Below are 16909 nucleotides of genomic sequence, written 5' to 3'. Positions count from 1 at the left end.
AACTGGAGAATTTTGCAAAGGATGTTAAAAATGCCAGGCATTTTGCTAGGTCTCAGAATGCAATACATAGTTGTAGAAGATGGTGACCCTCAAATAGACATTGGTAATTCAGCAGATACCCATCTCCTATCCCTTAGGCTATCTGTAGTCTCTCATCAGGGTTGGTTTTTCATCTGTAAAAGAAATGTTAACTGCTGGAAGCAAAGCAAAATGGTGTCTCCAAGAAGGAAACATGCCAACATGTGGTGCAGATTAAGAGCTAGATCTCAACAGTTCTTACTCAGATAAAATTCAGTTTATTTTAACAGAAGTTTTATTCAAATGAGTTTCTGTATTTGAGTGATACCAATGGACAAACTACTTATAAACCTGACTTTTAAAATAACCCAGAATTTAGGAAAATTAAATTCTCATTTGTAACTGCAGAGGAAAAAAAAAAATTGCACATCCTAAATATTGGAATTCTTTACATTGGTCATGTTGCATCTAGAGAATACTGTGTCCATTTTTATGACCAAGAATTAAATACTATAAGATTCTATTATCTCTTCCCCTCTACTCTGCTCTTGTGAGACCCCACTTGGAGCACTGTGTGCAGTTCTGGTATCCTCAACATGAGAAGGACATGGAGCTGTTGGAGCAAGTCCAGAGGAGATGAGATATAAGGGAGAAGTTCTTTACTGTGAGGGTGGTGAGGTACAGGAACAGGTTGCCCAAAAAAGTGGTGAATGCTCCATGTGCAAGGTGTCCCTGCCCAGGGCAGGAGGTTGGAACTATGTTCCAACCTAGGCCATGTTGCCCAAGGCTCTGTGCAACCTGGCCCTGAACACTGCCAGGGTGGAGCATTTACCACTTCTTTGGGCAACCTGTTCCAGTGCCTCACCACCCTCACAGTAAAGAACTTCTTCCTTATATCTAACCTGAACTTCCCTCCTTTGTTCCCTTTAAGCAGCTTCATAAAATACCTATCATTTTGTCTGAAAAGCATAAATGTCAGGACATAGCTCACAAACCAGAAGTCACTTTATCTCTAACATTAGGTCCAGATCATTCATGTACTCTATAATGGCTACCAAAATCCCAGATTATCAAACCCACTCAGGCTTAGAAAACTATGGTTTTAACTTTCTCTAAGAAAAAAACAGGTATTGTGTCACACTTAGAAAAATAAACCATCCTGGTTCAAAGCTCTAATCCCAGAGATCAACTAGAGCACTCTGCAGTACAAAATGTCACCATGTTCTAAACTGGAAAGGGCTTGATGACGATGGCAGTGATTCAAGCTGCACTTCCGAATGAAACGACTGCAAGCCAGAAGCAACATTCATGATGGATCACTACAACCAAATTTTACAGTGGTAAGGTTGCAGATGACTGATACAGTGAAGAGTAAATGGGGAAAGTTCAGTGCTTAACTGCTGCACTTCTTTGCAACAGGCAGGATATGAGCTCTGGTTGGTGACCCTCCTTCGTATATCACAACACAGTTTTCAAATGACACTGAGGCAAGTTTACTATTTCATAACTTAAGAACAATGTATTTGGTAGTGTATTTTTCCCTGTCATATTCTGAAATATAGCTAACACCTGCACCAGTTCGTTGATCTGACATGCAAAGTTTTGATGTGTGTGAAATACTGGTATTTTCATGCAGTATTAATGAAAACCATTCAAAAGTCTTGCCCTGTTCTTGAACTGGAAAAACAAGTTCCCACTCTCTTTGTCAATCTGGCAGTTGTATTGGCAAAAAGTGACATTGTTGATGCTTTCTTTTCCAGACATAGTGCTTCAGTGACTTTCGTTATACAATTCTTAGTGACTACCCCATCTATAAACATTCTTTCACCATCAGCAGTCAAGTCAGTATATAAGGCTAACAGTGCCTGCCTGTATTTTCCTGTATGCACTTCAGAAAGCTTTGTTGGACAGCAAAGCTCTTTCCAGTGCTTCCAGAATCAGTTCTTTAATGCCTTGCAAGTCATACCCCTCTGTATGAAAAGGTCACCTCAAATTTTACTTTTAATAAGCAAATACCCTTCTTTGCAGAAAGCAAGCACAGAATATATCAGTGTAGGATAGTACCAACTCCTCTAGCTCTTTTTCATACTTTAATAGGAGTTTTGTTCAAGTAATTGTGATCCTTTGAGATTCCTAATTAGTATCCAAAACAGACAGTAATGAGGAAACGCCACTACTACACAAGTATCGCATCCTGAAAACATGGTGTTGCAAATGGGTTTACATGATGATACATTTATGAGGTCAGGACAGAGCTCAAACTGTATCATGGACTAGCATTCAGATGCTTCAGTGCACCCATTTCTCTCTTCAGAGAAACATAGATGGAATGAAAATATTTCCTCTTCTGTACTGAAAATGTGGTTTTATCAAAATAACCAGCATTCTTTACCAGTTTTTCTCCCCTGCATGGCATTAGCAGTTCCACTGCTGATGTTGAGTCCTTACAGATGCTTCTCGCTGCTTCAGCAAGCTGGTCTCCCACTCCACAACCTTTCACCTTCCTTCTTCATAACCGATAAAGTCTCACATTCCTTGTCGCAGCTGAGGTCTGGACTCATCATTTGGCCCAGGGCAGAGGGAAGGGACAGAAATGCAGCAAACAGCATTTAAGATCAGTGAGCTCTATACTATCTTAAAGCTACCTGCCTCAATCAAGGTATCTGCAGTGTCAGACTAGGCTCCATGCAGCTGATTTCTCAACTGCCGGTGCTGGTTAAGCTGGCTGGAGCAGGTGCCATCTGAGGTCAGTGGCTCCTGTTCTCGAGCTGCTGCTCATGTTGCTCTGAAACAGCTGTTCATATGGCCAGGAGAAGTGCTATAAGGGAACAGTGCAGCTGAATTTCTGTTTTCTGCACAGTGAACCATAAATGGAACTGAAAAATCACCCAGTGACCATGCTGGTATTGCAAACGAGGCCTGAGGTTGAAAAACAAGTCATCAGGGCTGGGTAAGCCAATGCTGTGGACCCCCTGGAATGCCTACTGGAATCCCAGCTTGGGTTCACACATTCCACAGTTTTAGGAGATCAGTGCATTTGCTCTTCATCCACTAACAAACACTGACGTGGTATTTGTTAGCATCATCCATTTTGGTTCAACCCAAAATAAACTACAGATCAGTGTAAGACAACCAAATGCCTGTATTTGTTTCTGTACTTTCTCAGTCAATCAGGAGAGTCTTTTTCGCTATCCTTTAGTATTTAGGACTCTTCCTCCCTCAATTTGAAGAAAAGTCAGATTATAGAAATAGCCAACAAATCCCTTTCCCCTAATCCCCCATGTTCTGGTGAAAATGGCTGTGAAGTTGCATGTGAAAAGCAAATAAAAACTTTTAAAGATTATAATTTTATATCCCGAGACTAATACCAGTAACCATATCAACTTTCAGAGAAAAGATGCCCGTATATCTGTTTTTATTCAGAGCTAAGTTCGAATCGATTCATACCTTCTGTTTGGAAAAACCACAAGAGGGGGCTAGATTTCCGTAACGTTCTCCACGCGAAGACCTGTTGCTTGCTATTCCATCAGAGAGAAAGGACACGGACTTACCGTCTCATAAGCAAACCGATCGCCAGTTTTCCACACCTCTGAGCTTTGCCATGTGAGAAAGGACAAGATCCCTACTCTGATTCTGCGCCTCAGGGGCAACCACTCTCAAAGGGCTGCCCACCCCTAAATCCAGAGCATATTTTTCTGCAGAAATAAATCATTCCACTGCTTCCAACCTAAAACATGCTCCAGACAGAAATTCCTTGCTGGGAACAAATCAGAAAGATAGATTTGGTCCTTTTTTTCTTTTTTTAATATTTCAAAAATATTAATGAAAAATCAACATAAAAGCAATGAAACATCCCCCAATAATAATAAAAAGTTCCCTTCTATGTCCTCTAGTTAAGCCTGGTTAGTTTGGCAAAAACATAAACCTACAAAAAACCTGACTTACTGCTGGGCCAGTTTACTGCTGTTTCTGGCTGCTCAGCTGCAGGACTGCAGCAGCAGCAAAACAGCGAGACAGGAACACATGGCCACATATAGTTTGACGACAGTATGATCTTAGACTAGTTTAAATAATTTCTAAAATTATCACCTAAGTGGCCCTGCACATACTCACCACAGTATTTTACACCACATGCTACCCATCCAGCATGCCAGTGATCTGTACTGATCCCCTGCTAGGGGAAGGATAAAAAGAACTGTCATTGGCAATCTGATCTCTGACATAGGTAGCCTGCAATGAATAATAAACACATGCATCCCAAAATACATTGCTTCTGCCAGCACCTTCCTAAAGGACTGAAAAAACCCAGGAGTTTTCAGATAACCTGTATATAAACAACAATCTTGCAGCATTGTTGTATGATCACCTTCCACGTTTGTCTTCATCACAAGTGAAATACAGGCAGCAGGAATCCTGTGACACTCTGATTCAGAACATCTGTTTGCCTGGCCAGAAAGTTTTTTTATGCCAGAAAATTAAATCACATGTAAGCCTATGGAATGGAAATAAAGGACGGAGAAATCAGTTGATCACGGGGCAATACTGAACCCAGACTTGTACAATTTGATCTATGTAGTATTGCTCACGTACATGTCTTATTGCAGCAATGAAATGCAGTGAGTGCAAACCACAACATAGAAGTTTGTCTCAGGCAGCTTTTCTTGTCTTTTGGGGGGAGAAAGATGACACAAAAGGCAGAGTGTGTAGCCAGAATTATTCATCCTCAGATGCCATATTCTATTTCCTGTATCATAAAAAGGAGGCATATACTTCCTTCCTTCTTATGACTAAAACCAGTAAGGTACTAACTCTTTCCCACAGACTTATATGCAGATCCAGAATTTGTTTCCCAATATTGATTGCATAAAAGGATTCTTCCTGCAATTTCTTAATATATATTATTTTTCTACCTCTTAAATCTTTAATATATATGTATGTGTGCATAGCTGTTGTACGAAGGCCATAGTCAAAAAGTGCTGCTGTTCTCTAGCGTGCTGATACGGGGAGGTGGAAAAAAAAAAAGGATGTAATTTCTTAACAATGCTATTACAAATCTATTTCCTGTTTCAAAATGCTGCTCATTTCCTTCTCAGACACATTTAAAACAGTCTGGCTCCCCAGATAATTTCTAGGCTCTAAAGTAAGATATGATCTTTTGAAAGCCAGCTGAGATTTGTCTCTCTTCGTACTAGTGTTTCCACTTACTCAATAAAGCAGTCAAATTACCCATCAACTTGACTTACCAGGGTGCATAAATTACTTCAACACTGGACAATTTTAGCGACTGTGGTTTGGTCATGTTTTGCTGAGAGTCAATGGATCCCTCCATGGCAGCAACAGCAAATGGATAGAACAACAGCATGTCTTTCTCTCAAGGCTGCAGATCTCTCTGTCAACTTTTTATTGCCTACAATGACTGGCTGAACTTTGGATAGGTACCTGCCCTACAGAAAAGGCCAAGCTTAGAAGTAAGTCACACGCACTTCCTTTGTCAGTTCTTACACACTAACACATTTGCTTTGCTTACTATCTACACAAAGAGTTGCATACACAAATCACAGGCCTTTGCTGTCTATGCCTGTAAGTTTGCATCAAGAAACCTAGCAGAGATAAAAATTAGAGCTAGTTGAAGCTGAGAATATCAAGGAGAGATTGAGTTTTTGTTACCTAGCATTTAACGTCTGTCCCTTCCCCAAATAACCACCAAACCCTAGAAAACAAAACAAAAAAACCCGAAAACCCCACAACATCCCCCCCACCAAAGAAAAAAAAAAAACAAAGGAAAATTCAAACCCAGACATTATCTTTGCTTTAGAAGATTTAGTTTAAGTTAGGGTATATTAAAAAAAATGCGTTTAATAGAATGACCTGGAACTAGCCCTGGAACCAACATTTGATATTCGAATCCCTTTTATTTTATTCTACTGCCAGAAAATATCTTAAGAGACCTAAAGCTGCACACCTTTAGAATACTGTTGCCTCATATGCAAAACTGGCCAAGTACCTTCCTTATCAAGCATGTGATACACCTACTGCAGTTGTGAAACATACTGTCTACACTGACCAGGCTCTAATACTGTTTATATAAGATGAATGCAAATAATTGTTTTTCTTATCAGCTTTCTCTTCCACCTGACTACAGACAAAATGTAAAAACTCAGTGTGCGCACAATCACACCCAGCTGGCCCTCTCATTGCCTCATCATTAGCATATTGGCTACTCCAAGGTAAGGTCTTCCTCCTGCTGTCTGTGGTGGTTTGTTTAACATACTCAAATTGCCACAGTGAAATGTTATACCGCATTACATGAGTGCACTTTTATTTATGGTTTGCAGCAGAGCTCTTGAACAGGTAGGTACAGGGTCCTTAAATGGCTTTTGGTGAGTGAATGATTTGTTTTCAATTTAAAAACTGACTCAAAATTTGTAACAATATATGTGCTGTATGACTCATTAGAGCCATGAATTTTTAATTTTTTTTTTTAACAATTTTTTATTAAATTGTGCAATTTTCTTGATTTCCATAGTTCAGGGAGTCTATATACAAACAGTTCCATCTTGTCTGTGTCATTAGTGGGAGCAGCAGCTGCCACGGGGTGTTTGAGTTCAGTGCGGATGCACAATGGTGTACAGTTCATGGATGCAATATGACTATTCTGTTGTCTGGGAAACAGTCTCTTAAACTCTGCATAATATGACAGTTACCAGCCAGATAATGTTTTCTCTTGCAAGCATCACAAATGTGCATGTGATCAAGTAGGCAGATGATAATCACATGTTATCACCCACAACTCATGAGCAAGCACAGTAACAGCACAATTAAAGACAAAACCATGTATTTTGAAGTACTTTGAAATTGCTAATGTATTTGTGTTGTTTGGAAATAATCATGCTTCTTCACTACATCTGATCGTTGCTTAATTCTGAAGACAACAACTTTTCTTATAAAACACAAATGCTGTCAACATTCGTTGAATGCAAATTTATAACACAACTCTTGAACAACCAATGATGACAGGTCATGGTTGTAACATATTACATGTTAAATCACCAACATAACCCATGGTGTTCGAGTATTGCTCTTTTATTCAAAATCTATATAAAACTATCTTTTGACATGGTTTAGAGAAATCGCAACCTGGAAACAAAAGTTGAGAATTCTTCATACACAGACTAGTGCATGAAAGTGGCTACTTAGTCATCAGTGCTGACATCTTAACTATCACAGAGACAATTATCAGATCAATTATAAGCAAATACTCTTGAGACACCTTTAGCTTACCTCTGTCAATGGCTGACTACAGAGCTATGCTGAAAGCAAGCCATTAAATCAATTTTGTTCAAAATTTTGTGGGCCAGAGAACAGGTAGATCCTGGATTTAAGTCTATTTATGCTGTCTTTAGTACTGGGATTGTATTTGACACCTCTTTGGAAGGGAGAGGACGCAGTCTCAGCAATCAAGAGCACAGGACCTCTCATCTCTGGGACTGCAGGCTTTGGATCTTTAATAGTAGCAGCAGTTAAGGCTCAGTCCTGACCTTCTCAGCTGGGCTTGACAGCAGGAATTCCCAGCTCCAAGCTGAGAAGACATTCTGGTGTTTGGGTAGAACTGACAATCCAGAGAGAAATAGCCAGCTCGAAAGTGAAAAGTCACACCAGAGAGTGGCCCTTTCCCTTCTAGGGGTGAAGCACAAGGCACTCCAAGGGTTTAAAAGTTTTGATATCTTACCAGGCCAGTGGTAGTTTCCTGCTTGTAGCTTCACTGAAAATAGATACCTTTTCCAAGCAGTCTTCTGAAGGTTTTCATGAGTATTTCATCCAACCTACGGGATAAACTATAAAAGAAAAACAAATTAAAAAATACTAATTAAATAGGAGAGTTTAAGATGGAAGCATAATGCAAATATCTTCTACATAAATAAAGTAATAGAATACTCTTCATGTACAGTTGGGACAAAAGTATTTTTTTTCATGGTAATCTCTAATAAACATTTTAAACTAATAAACAGATTCCATAAAATCTTCATTACTGTAAAAATCATTGATTTTCATTTAGGAAAAATCAAAATCAAAGACATTGAGATGGTGTGATCTAAGTCAAGGGGCAGAGACCAGCTAGATAAAACGTGTGAATCTGCTCTGTACTGTAGTCGCTGTTTGACACTTACTACAGGCTGTGGATTTTTGTAAAATACTTAACTGTGAAATATTATATAGCGCTTAAACAAAACGAAAGGAATATGTGGGAAAACTTACAATCTTGGGAGTCCTGCAAAAGAACTCCACTACATTCTCTAGAACTGTCCTGATCCAAAGTCAGACACATTCAACAGGCTTGTACAAGTCTGGTACACACAGAGTACAAAAATTAAAGTAAAAATTATGCAACAACTTAAAGAGGATCTAATAATTTAGTAAGTATTACAAGAACATCTGAGCTGTTGAAAATACATTCTCAGAACAGTACTTGGAAGTGTTGCACTTCATCAAGAATATCAAGTTAATGTCAGCACAGCCCTAACTCCTACCTGTGCATGCAGTATACCTGCAAAATCGTACACGCGGTTTTGTCCATACTATTACTAGTACTCTGTACCAAGGATGGAAAGTGTTCAGTGCACATGACGGTTCTTAGATACAGAATTTAGGCACAGAAACTTTGACTCTTCTAGGCCTTCCCCACCCACATTGTTGTTATTAATTTGTGCATCACTAATTAATTGGTAATGATTAGTTAGAGAGCACTTTGGGAGACAAAAGCTTTTTCATCATCATGATACCTGCACTTAATGCAGTGCTGAAACTAAGCTGTATACTAAGCTGTCTGCAACTTTGTGTTTCAGCAAAAGCAATAATTAAAGGAATAAGCAATATGTATAAATGAACAAAATGTTAAATTTAAAGCACTTTCCATAGGATGATTAAGCCAACTTGGATTAATGCCATCGATCTCTTCAGGATATACACACTGTTGCATCCACTGATATATTCTTTGTTCTATGTGTATAGAGTCTAAAACATTAACAGCCACAAACTGAAGTTAGAAATATTTAAAAAAGGAATAAATATTTGCACAAAGTAGTTTTAAAAATGACTTGTCTTCTCAGAAAACAACCATCTAAAATGTAATTTTTCATATCTAGTTATTGCACTGTGTACATTAAAGCACTTTCTTAGTAGCAGCCTCAGTTTATTTTTTTCTCTAAACTTGAGTCATTTAAGAACTACTTCAAGTTGCTGCACAAGTAAATAATATTTCTATCAGTTCTGCTGCACTAATTCAGTAGGATACGCATTGTTTTTCCAGCAGGTTAGTGATTAATAAGATGGCAAAATTGGATTTTGACCTTCTTGGCTAGTGTCAATGTATGGCTTCCAAGCTCAGACATAAGAATTGTTTTTATATACACTTTCTACAGGTGACAAACTCCAAGCATACAGCAGCTCTCTCAAATACATAAAATACTGTAAACCAGTTAGAAATCAAGCTCTATAAAAAAGATAAAAAGTATACGAGCTACAGCAACTTTTCTGTTAAATCAAGATATGCATACTATGTGTCTTCCAAGTAAAGGGCTCCCAAATGTACAGTGGTATGAGTATCATAGGAACAGAAAAAACAAATACTGTCTGAACAGCTGAATACTCCCCTGAGCATATGGACTCCAACAGGGACTGATGCTGCCAGATACATTAGCAATGAAAGCAGCAGGCAAGGCAAGTTCTAAGTAAAAATATGATATTAATAAAAAACCTGCACAAAGCTTCATTAAACACAGAACTTGGAGACAACCCAGGATCAGAAGCAACTAAAACTTATTTAATTTAGTTACTCCAAAATCAGTCTTTCTTCCTTTTATAAATGCGTATTTCAGTGTGTCATACATATCTTAATCCTTGCTGACATACTTAAAATTAGAGGAGTACTTTCAAAACCATCTGGATACTCATACAAGGAATCTGCATGGATTTAAACAAAAGTTAACTGCAACTACCTGTAAGAAAGACCATTCTTTCGAAAAGTGATGGTGAACATTCTTTTTAGTTCAGTATTCATCTGATTATTTCAATAATTGTGAGGATCAAAAGCATGAGAAAAAATGTTTGCAGAATTAGGACTTAGGCAAACCTCAAATGTTGAATCTTTTCTGTGCTCACTTAGAAAATACTTCCTTCAAAAAGTAATTGCTACCTCATCTGCTTGTAGGCTTGGGGTTTTTTTAAGGCCTATATCGAGAGTATGGCATGTCACCTGTTTTTTAATTACTGTATTTTGCTGTAGCCTGTTAGGGAATCTAAGAAATGGGCGTACATTCCGAAAACCTGAAATACTAAAAAATAAAGATCAGAAAATCTGTTTTCTGAAAAACATGGCTATAAATGAAGAGAAGGAGAACAATATTAGCCTCACTAGAACAATCACCATTTAGGGAGATGAACAAAATGGAATGATACCTGTCAGCTTTGTTAAATTCAGCAAATCAATTTATTCTGTCTTTTCAGAAATAACGTGAGAAAGCACCAAGAGCTCTGACAGCTGATAGAGATTACTGACTAAGCCAAGGGGGAATACCAGAGCTGCAAAGATGGAATCTTTCACAGGTAACAATCTATAGATAACACACTCTGCCAAACTCTGTGGCAGTTGCAAATAGAAGAACAAAATAAATTATGACACATAATATACACACCCTGTAAATATTTTGAAGGGAAAAAAATAAATAAGTCTGTGTTGATATCTTAATTGTCCCATTACATATCCCAAAAGTAGAATGCTAACAAGTTTTGCATGGACAGTTTTCCTGAGAGTTTAGTGCTGGGCTACAAGCTGCACCAGCGCCAACAGCTCCTCATTCCTGTGGCTGTGCTCTCAGACTGCACAGTCATGTTTGTGGCCCCCGTTTTTGGGGGTGGAGATTCAGTGGGCTAATTTTTAATGTTTTTTAAGCTGAATTCAAGAACACAGTAGTTCAGTTTAGGAAAGAAAAAGTGCCTAAGGAGTCAAACTCAAGGCTAAATTAGGAGGACATGACAAAAACATTACTCCATTTAAATGATGGTAAGAGCTGAGGTATCACTGCATCACTGGCTTTATGAGGGGAAATTAGGTGGGTTTCAAAACTGACATGTTTCTGGGCAGTTTTTGTTTTCCTGCTTCCCTGAAGCTCAGTGGAAGTACTTGAATTCTATCAATGAATTCATGATGTTTGGATGTTTTCTTTATAGATGTTAAAATGCTCTCTCTATCTTTTCAGTGTTAGGAAATGCTCCCATTACAAGCCATAATAACCATTATTTTGTGTAGGAATATAGAGGTGGGATATAACCTTCTTGGTATAGATGATTTTGATTAAAAAAAAAAAAAAGATAAAGAGATAAAGATAGAAAGTGTACATTTACGGTCTTAATTTGTAGTAACTATAGGGTATAATCAATATAATCAGCCAGGAAGCTATTTACGTCTGACAAGTTAAGTGATGAATGACCACTAACTCAAATAAAACCTTATTATTCTGTCACAGATTCTGCAATGGCTTTACTCAAGAAAATAAAGAAATACTTATGCCCACAGAACTCTTGTGAAATAAGTAAGTAGTAGTATCTCAGATGTTACAAATATGAAATATTGAGATTTTCTCAGAGCTCTAGGACCAGCTAAGGACTCAATTCCCAGTTAAAAATTAGTGGGAGTAGAGCTTCCAACTCACATGTATCTTTTTTCAAGATCTTAGATGGTTTTTCCAAGACAGAAGAGTGGTTCATTTTGAATTAAAATTTAAGAATTCCCAGTTCCCAGTTCAGTCAGCTAAGCCCCAATTTCACACTGTGCCTTCTTATGGTTTCTCTTTCATTTCCACTCATGCATGGGATGTTGTATTTTTAATTTAGAGCAGCCTTGAGGTGTTTCTAAAATTGTTAAATACTTCAGAGAATTAGTTTTTATTAAAATTAATCCTGAAAGGATAGTTTAGAAATGGATCTTTACAAACACAATATCTGAAATATATAACATGAGGACAGCTGTTCAGATGACTGTTTCCATAACAGCACAAGCTACAGTAAGGTCCACAATGACACAGGATACTGTTTCTATGGTAATAGAATGTTTAAGCCTCAAGGATGCACAGAAAGCCCTTAGGAAAAGTAGGAACTAATATTTAAATTAAAGGGACTTCCTTATTTATACTTATGTGTGTCTAACCACTTGTCACCATTTTCTTATACCTAGATTGGAAACTTTTTAGGCTGGTGACTCTCTTTAGCTTGTATTTCTAAAGAAATAGGTGATATCCAGTCATTCTGTCTGTCCTCTTACAACTTTTTAAACTGTGGGTTAATTTTAATGCAGTTAGACTGTGGGACTGGTGTGTGTCTGCTGATTGGGACTCAGTAGACAGAGTGCAGAAACCCAGAGTGGTGGCACCCCTGCTGGGAAGCCCATATGGTGAGTTCTGCTGCTTTTTGTGTGCCCTGCTGCTTGGCCAGGCAGCCACAACAGCGGTGCCTCCCAATGAGGGGGTGTGGGACAAGCCGTGCTGAGGACAGGAGGAAAGGGAGATACCAAAAAGGAAGGCTAAGAGTATAGAATATGCATTTATGGTGCTTTGTAGATACTTCAAATAGGCAAGTACATTGTAACAAATAAATTAGAAGTGTTAAAAGACAGCATAGTAACAATTTCAGCATGGTAGGAGTGTGCATACAGACACAGACAGACACGTGAAACAGCCTGTCTAGGAGTTTCAGTTTTTGTCTTAAGAAAACATGAGCTATGCCCCTGCTAAGTAATACCAGTTCTTAGCAACACTGGTGCTCTCAATTCTTTGTGCTTTTTCCATGTTCCTGTATCCTGAGTTGGCTAGATAGCTGGCTGTAAAAATTCTCCCAGATTATTCAGAAAGGCTCAATAACATGTTAGATGTCGGGGTTAACACCTCCCAGATTCACAATAGAACTTCTGCACTTATTTGCAGGTGCCCATCAGAAATTAAATCTAATACAACTGAAAAGTGGACTATTTTCAGTAATTTCAGCTCATATTTTGTGCCAAGATGAAGGCATTATGGAACAGGTGCTTGGAAATTCAGCTTGTGCCAATGAGATGCTCATTCAGTACAGAGTAATTGGAGCTCTCTTCATTACCGCCATATCACCTGATACTTCACAAGCAAAGCATGGTTGGGGAAACCTACAATTAAAAGTTAACTGTCACATTTCTTTGCGGTTATTTAAGGAATCTTTAGTAGCTTGTAACAGCAGAGCAAACAGGTTAAATCTCCACGGGTTTGCATATAACTTATTAGCATGGACAGAAAATTGCATTTAAATACAACAACAGCTTGCCCATTCCTGTCAAGAACTCAATGACTTTAAGTTAGAGTCCCATTTATAGAGTCTAAGTCTGGGTGCAGTGAGTGTTTGGATGCTGAAGACTTTTCTTAGCATGTACCCAGTATTTCAGGACAAGGAGATAACAAATGTTAATAGCTGAAAAACTGCTGATACAGTTTTGGTGTCTGCTTTTGAAAAGAGGGCCATTAGTGGTGTCAATAAAATACAAAAAATCACAGTAATCCAATTACTGCTATTTTAAAACACAGGTTGCTTTGTAGCTATGGAAACAAAAATGCAGACATTAATGAGCAAGGGGGGGGGAAAAATTGGTGTTTCCTTGACAACAGATAGAAGCATAGCTCCATGAAACCCAAAGGAGAGAATGACAGAAATACCTTTTACCATGATATACAACTGAAATACAAGTCCAGTGCAATAATATACTTCATTCTGACAGGAAGCTACAAGTACTCTTTTCACATGACCACTTCCCATCTTTATATTGAAGTTATCCAGTAGTGTGAGGCATTCGGAATGTTTCACTGATCATCTTCATGGGGGTGAAAATTCAAATGGCATGTTCAAGCCTGTGATAAGAACTGGAATACTTATGTGGCATGCGTGGAGCAGGTAAGTGTTTTATACAGCATGCCTAAAGAGCTTGTCAGGCAGCAGGCATGAGACATAATCAATAGGTGCCAACCCTGAGACCGACCTAGTGCTTTGCCATGTGGGTGTGAGTAGTGTGCTCCACAGGAAGCTAACCGTGGGCAGAGTGGGCACTACTGTGTGCACACCTGGGCACTGAAGAGCAGTTGTTCCCTGGAGTGCATCATAAATTCTGTGTACATTATACATAGAGTACCTTTATTCCCAGTGAAAAACTGTGTAAATATTAGGTAAGATCAAGAAAGAAAGGGATACAAGAAATGTGCAACTTGAACTTAATTATTGAAATTTAGCAGGCAGCTCTCACATAATCCAAAAGAAGAGGAACTCAACATTGTTCAAAGACAATAACATGAAAGGAATTGTGATAGAAGTAAATTAAGAGGACAACAGTAAGATTACAGGGCTATTTTTCAGTGGATAGCATACAGCATAATAGAGTGTAAAATATTTACATATGTAAAAAATATAAAAGATGTAAAATAATTAAATTAATACATAGAAGTGTTAATTGGCAGATTTCCCACAGGCATTTTGGAAGGACTGAATCTTCAAGAACCAGGTCTTCCTTCCACTCTATCCAGCCTATGGTATTAAGAGCATTCACAGCGGGTAGGAAAGTGTATCAATCAGTTCAAAACCCTAAATTGTTTTGTGTCTGTAGCAATCAAGAGCTGGATACTAAGCTACAAGAAAGTAAGGTTTCCTTGACAACATGTTGAGAAAAAAGCCCAGCTACACAGAACTACATAAACTACATAAACCTACATATAAACTTATGGGGAGAACGACAACAACAAAAAAAAATAGTTCAGTTGGCTGCATGGTGTGGAACATGGGCTTACCTCGGTGACTGGTACTGCCCTGGGGTCATGGTGACAGGACTGCTGTTTCTACAGTCCTAGTTGATGCCTTAATGAGTTTTGACATTGATCTGAAAGTTGGTTCAAATGATCAATGACCCTGTCAAATTCTAGTCTCATTTTCCATAAAGGACATTTAAGCTGGTGTAGCTGGTGGCTTTTAGAGCGTTTCTGAATACTGTCAGAAACCCTGAATTTATGTTTTTCTATGACAAACAAGAAACAGATGGAATAATTAGGATGACTATACTCTAGTTTGTGCATGTGTAAAAAGCAGCTAGCCTTGGTGACTTTTTGAGTTGCAGCAACTGTTATTCTGAAAGCTACATTGCTTTTAAGTGCATCATAATTGTAATTACTCATATTTGTGAGTGATAAGCCTGAAAATACTATAGCTCATTATTCCAGCAGTGTAAAAGACCTGGGAAGACCTTTCATATTCCTTCTGCAAAACATCTATTTTGTAGAGAAGGCACAATAGCACACCTCACTTTTTAACCTTTTAACTGTCAGCAAAAGAATGACTTGACCAAGGAGGAGTAATGGGAGCTCTCCTCATTTCCACCCCGCCACCTGGTACTCTAGAAGCAAAGACTAGACTCACACATCTGCTTTTTCTCTAAGATGTCTAAGTCTTTTCTTGGGTTGTAGCCTATCCTTGTGAATTAATCCATAAAACAGTCCTTCACCAGACGTGCTTATGCTGAATTAATACTAAAACCCCAAACCAAATAAACCCCTAAATCAAGCCTGTATGATGATGATGATTCAGCATTTAGAGCCTTACCTAAAATATATTAAATCTCAATTTGCGAAAAAGCTCTGTGGGATTTTAATGGGAGATGGTTTGAGGCTAGCCTTCCCTCCCATGTCTGCATGGATGTGAAAATAATGCGAGCACTTTAAAGAAGAAATAAAATTCTTAGCGAAACATTTAGGTTGTAAGCACAACCAGCTGAATCTTTTAATTTTTGTGATTGCCTTAGCATTTTTGCAGCAGCCCTTGAGTCTATTCCCTATGGGATCTATTACTTTTGCCTTGTGTTTTGTTTTTTTTCCTTCTACTGGCTTTTCTTTGGCAAGTAGACCCATGTTTGCTTCTCATGAAGCTGTGTCTCTCCCTTTTGCTGTTCAAGCACATTTTTGTCTTAAAGTTCTTTTCTCTTGGACTTTTTTCAGTAGGGCCTGACCAATACATGAGGGGTTACATTTCTCTTTAGGGTGGTGGTTCTTGCTATCTCAACAAACAGACCAAAGTGCCATATGAATCTTAAATAGTTGTCATGCAGTATCGAAATGAAGTCAATAGTTGGCTGTCACTTTACTAGAATGCTTTCATTCCTCCTGCTTTAAATATTACTTGTTTTCATTTTTTCTCAGATTTTTAATACTTGCTTTAAAAGATTCTGTCAATTTACAGAACTTGATCTTTGTGGGAGAAAAATCATGTTAAGTACCACGGAGGAAATGTGCCTTTGGTCAAATGGAAGTTGTGCAGGTAACCACGACTTCTGTACACTCAAACTTAGGAGTTCACATCTATAAAAGAAATATTGCTCTTTGTGATAACTGGTAGCAATATCATGCAATGATTCCTCAGAGGAGGATTAGGTAAATTTAGACATTCCAGATGTTACTTTATCTGCAGCAAAGTGGCCAGTACCATGGCAGAAATGGTGAATGCTGCAGTGGCTTGAAAGTACAACTACTAGAGTCACTATAGGTAGTTGTCCATGACATACTGAGACAAAACTAAGCAACATACACCTTTTAGAGTTACTGCCTCGGGCTGTATATTTTGCTACTACAGTTTTCAAACTGTGTCAAGAAAATTGTAATTAGTATTTTTATTTTTTTTTTAATATGACTTATAGTAAAGGATTCAAATGATACTACTCACTAACAATGCACTGTGTTAACTGGCCAAAAAGTGTCTTCACTTTTTGCAGAGAGTACACAAAGATTAATTTAGAATATAGAGAAAGACAAAGTAACAAGAAAGGTAAAACCTGTCTTTTGTACTT

General features: G+C 38.1%; 1 protein-coding gene across 5 annotated transcripts in view; it reads left to right on the top strand.

Moving 5' to 3' along the window:
• Positions 1 to 5765: 5765 nt before the first annotated feature.
• ZNF831 (zinc finger protein 831) overlaps positions 5766 to 16909 on the top strand; it is a 32627-nt gene continuing 21483 nt past the window's right edge. For 3 of the 5 annotated variants that reach the window (XM_030502770.1, XM_030502765.1, XM_030502767.1), the window contains exons 1-2: positions 10147 to 10620; positions 11541 to 11606. The gene's annotated coding sequence lies outside the window, so the exon portion shown is untranslated. Of the gene's footprint in view, positions 6246 to 10146; positions 10621 to 11540; positions 11607 to 16909 lie in introns of those variants that run through there. The other 2 variants (XM_030502766.1, XM_030502768.1) reach the window with 2 other exon arrangements.

This window comes from Strigops habroptila, chromosome 13 (assembly GCF_004027225.2).
Source record: "Strigops habroptila isolate Jane chromosome 13, bStrHab1.2.pri, whole genome shotgun sequence".
NCBI lineage: Eukaryota > Metazoa > Chordata > Aves > Psittaciformes > Psittacidae > Strigops > Strigops habroptila.
Note: the sequence above shows the minus strand (reverse complement) of the source record. Positions and strands in the feature narration are given on the sequence as shown.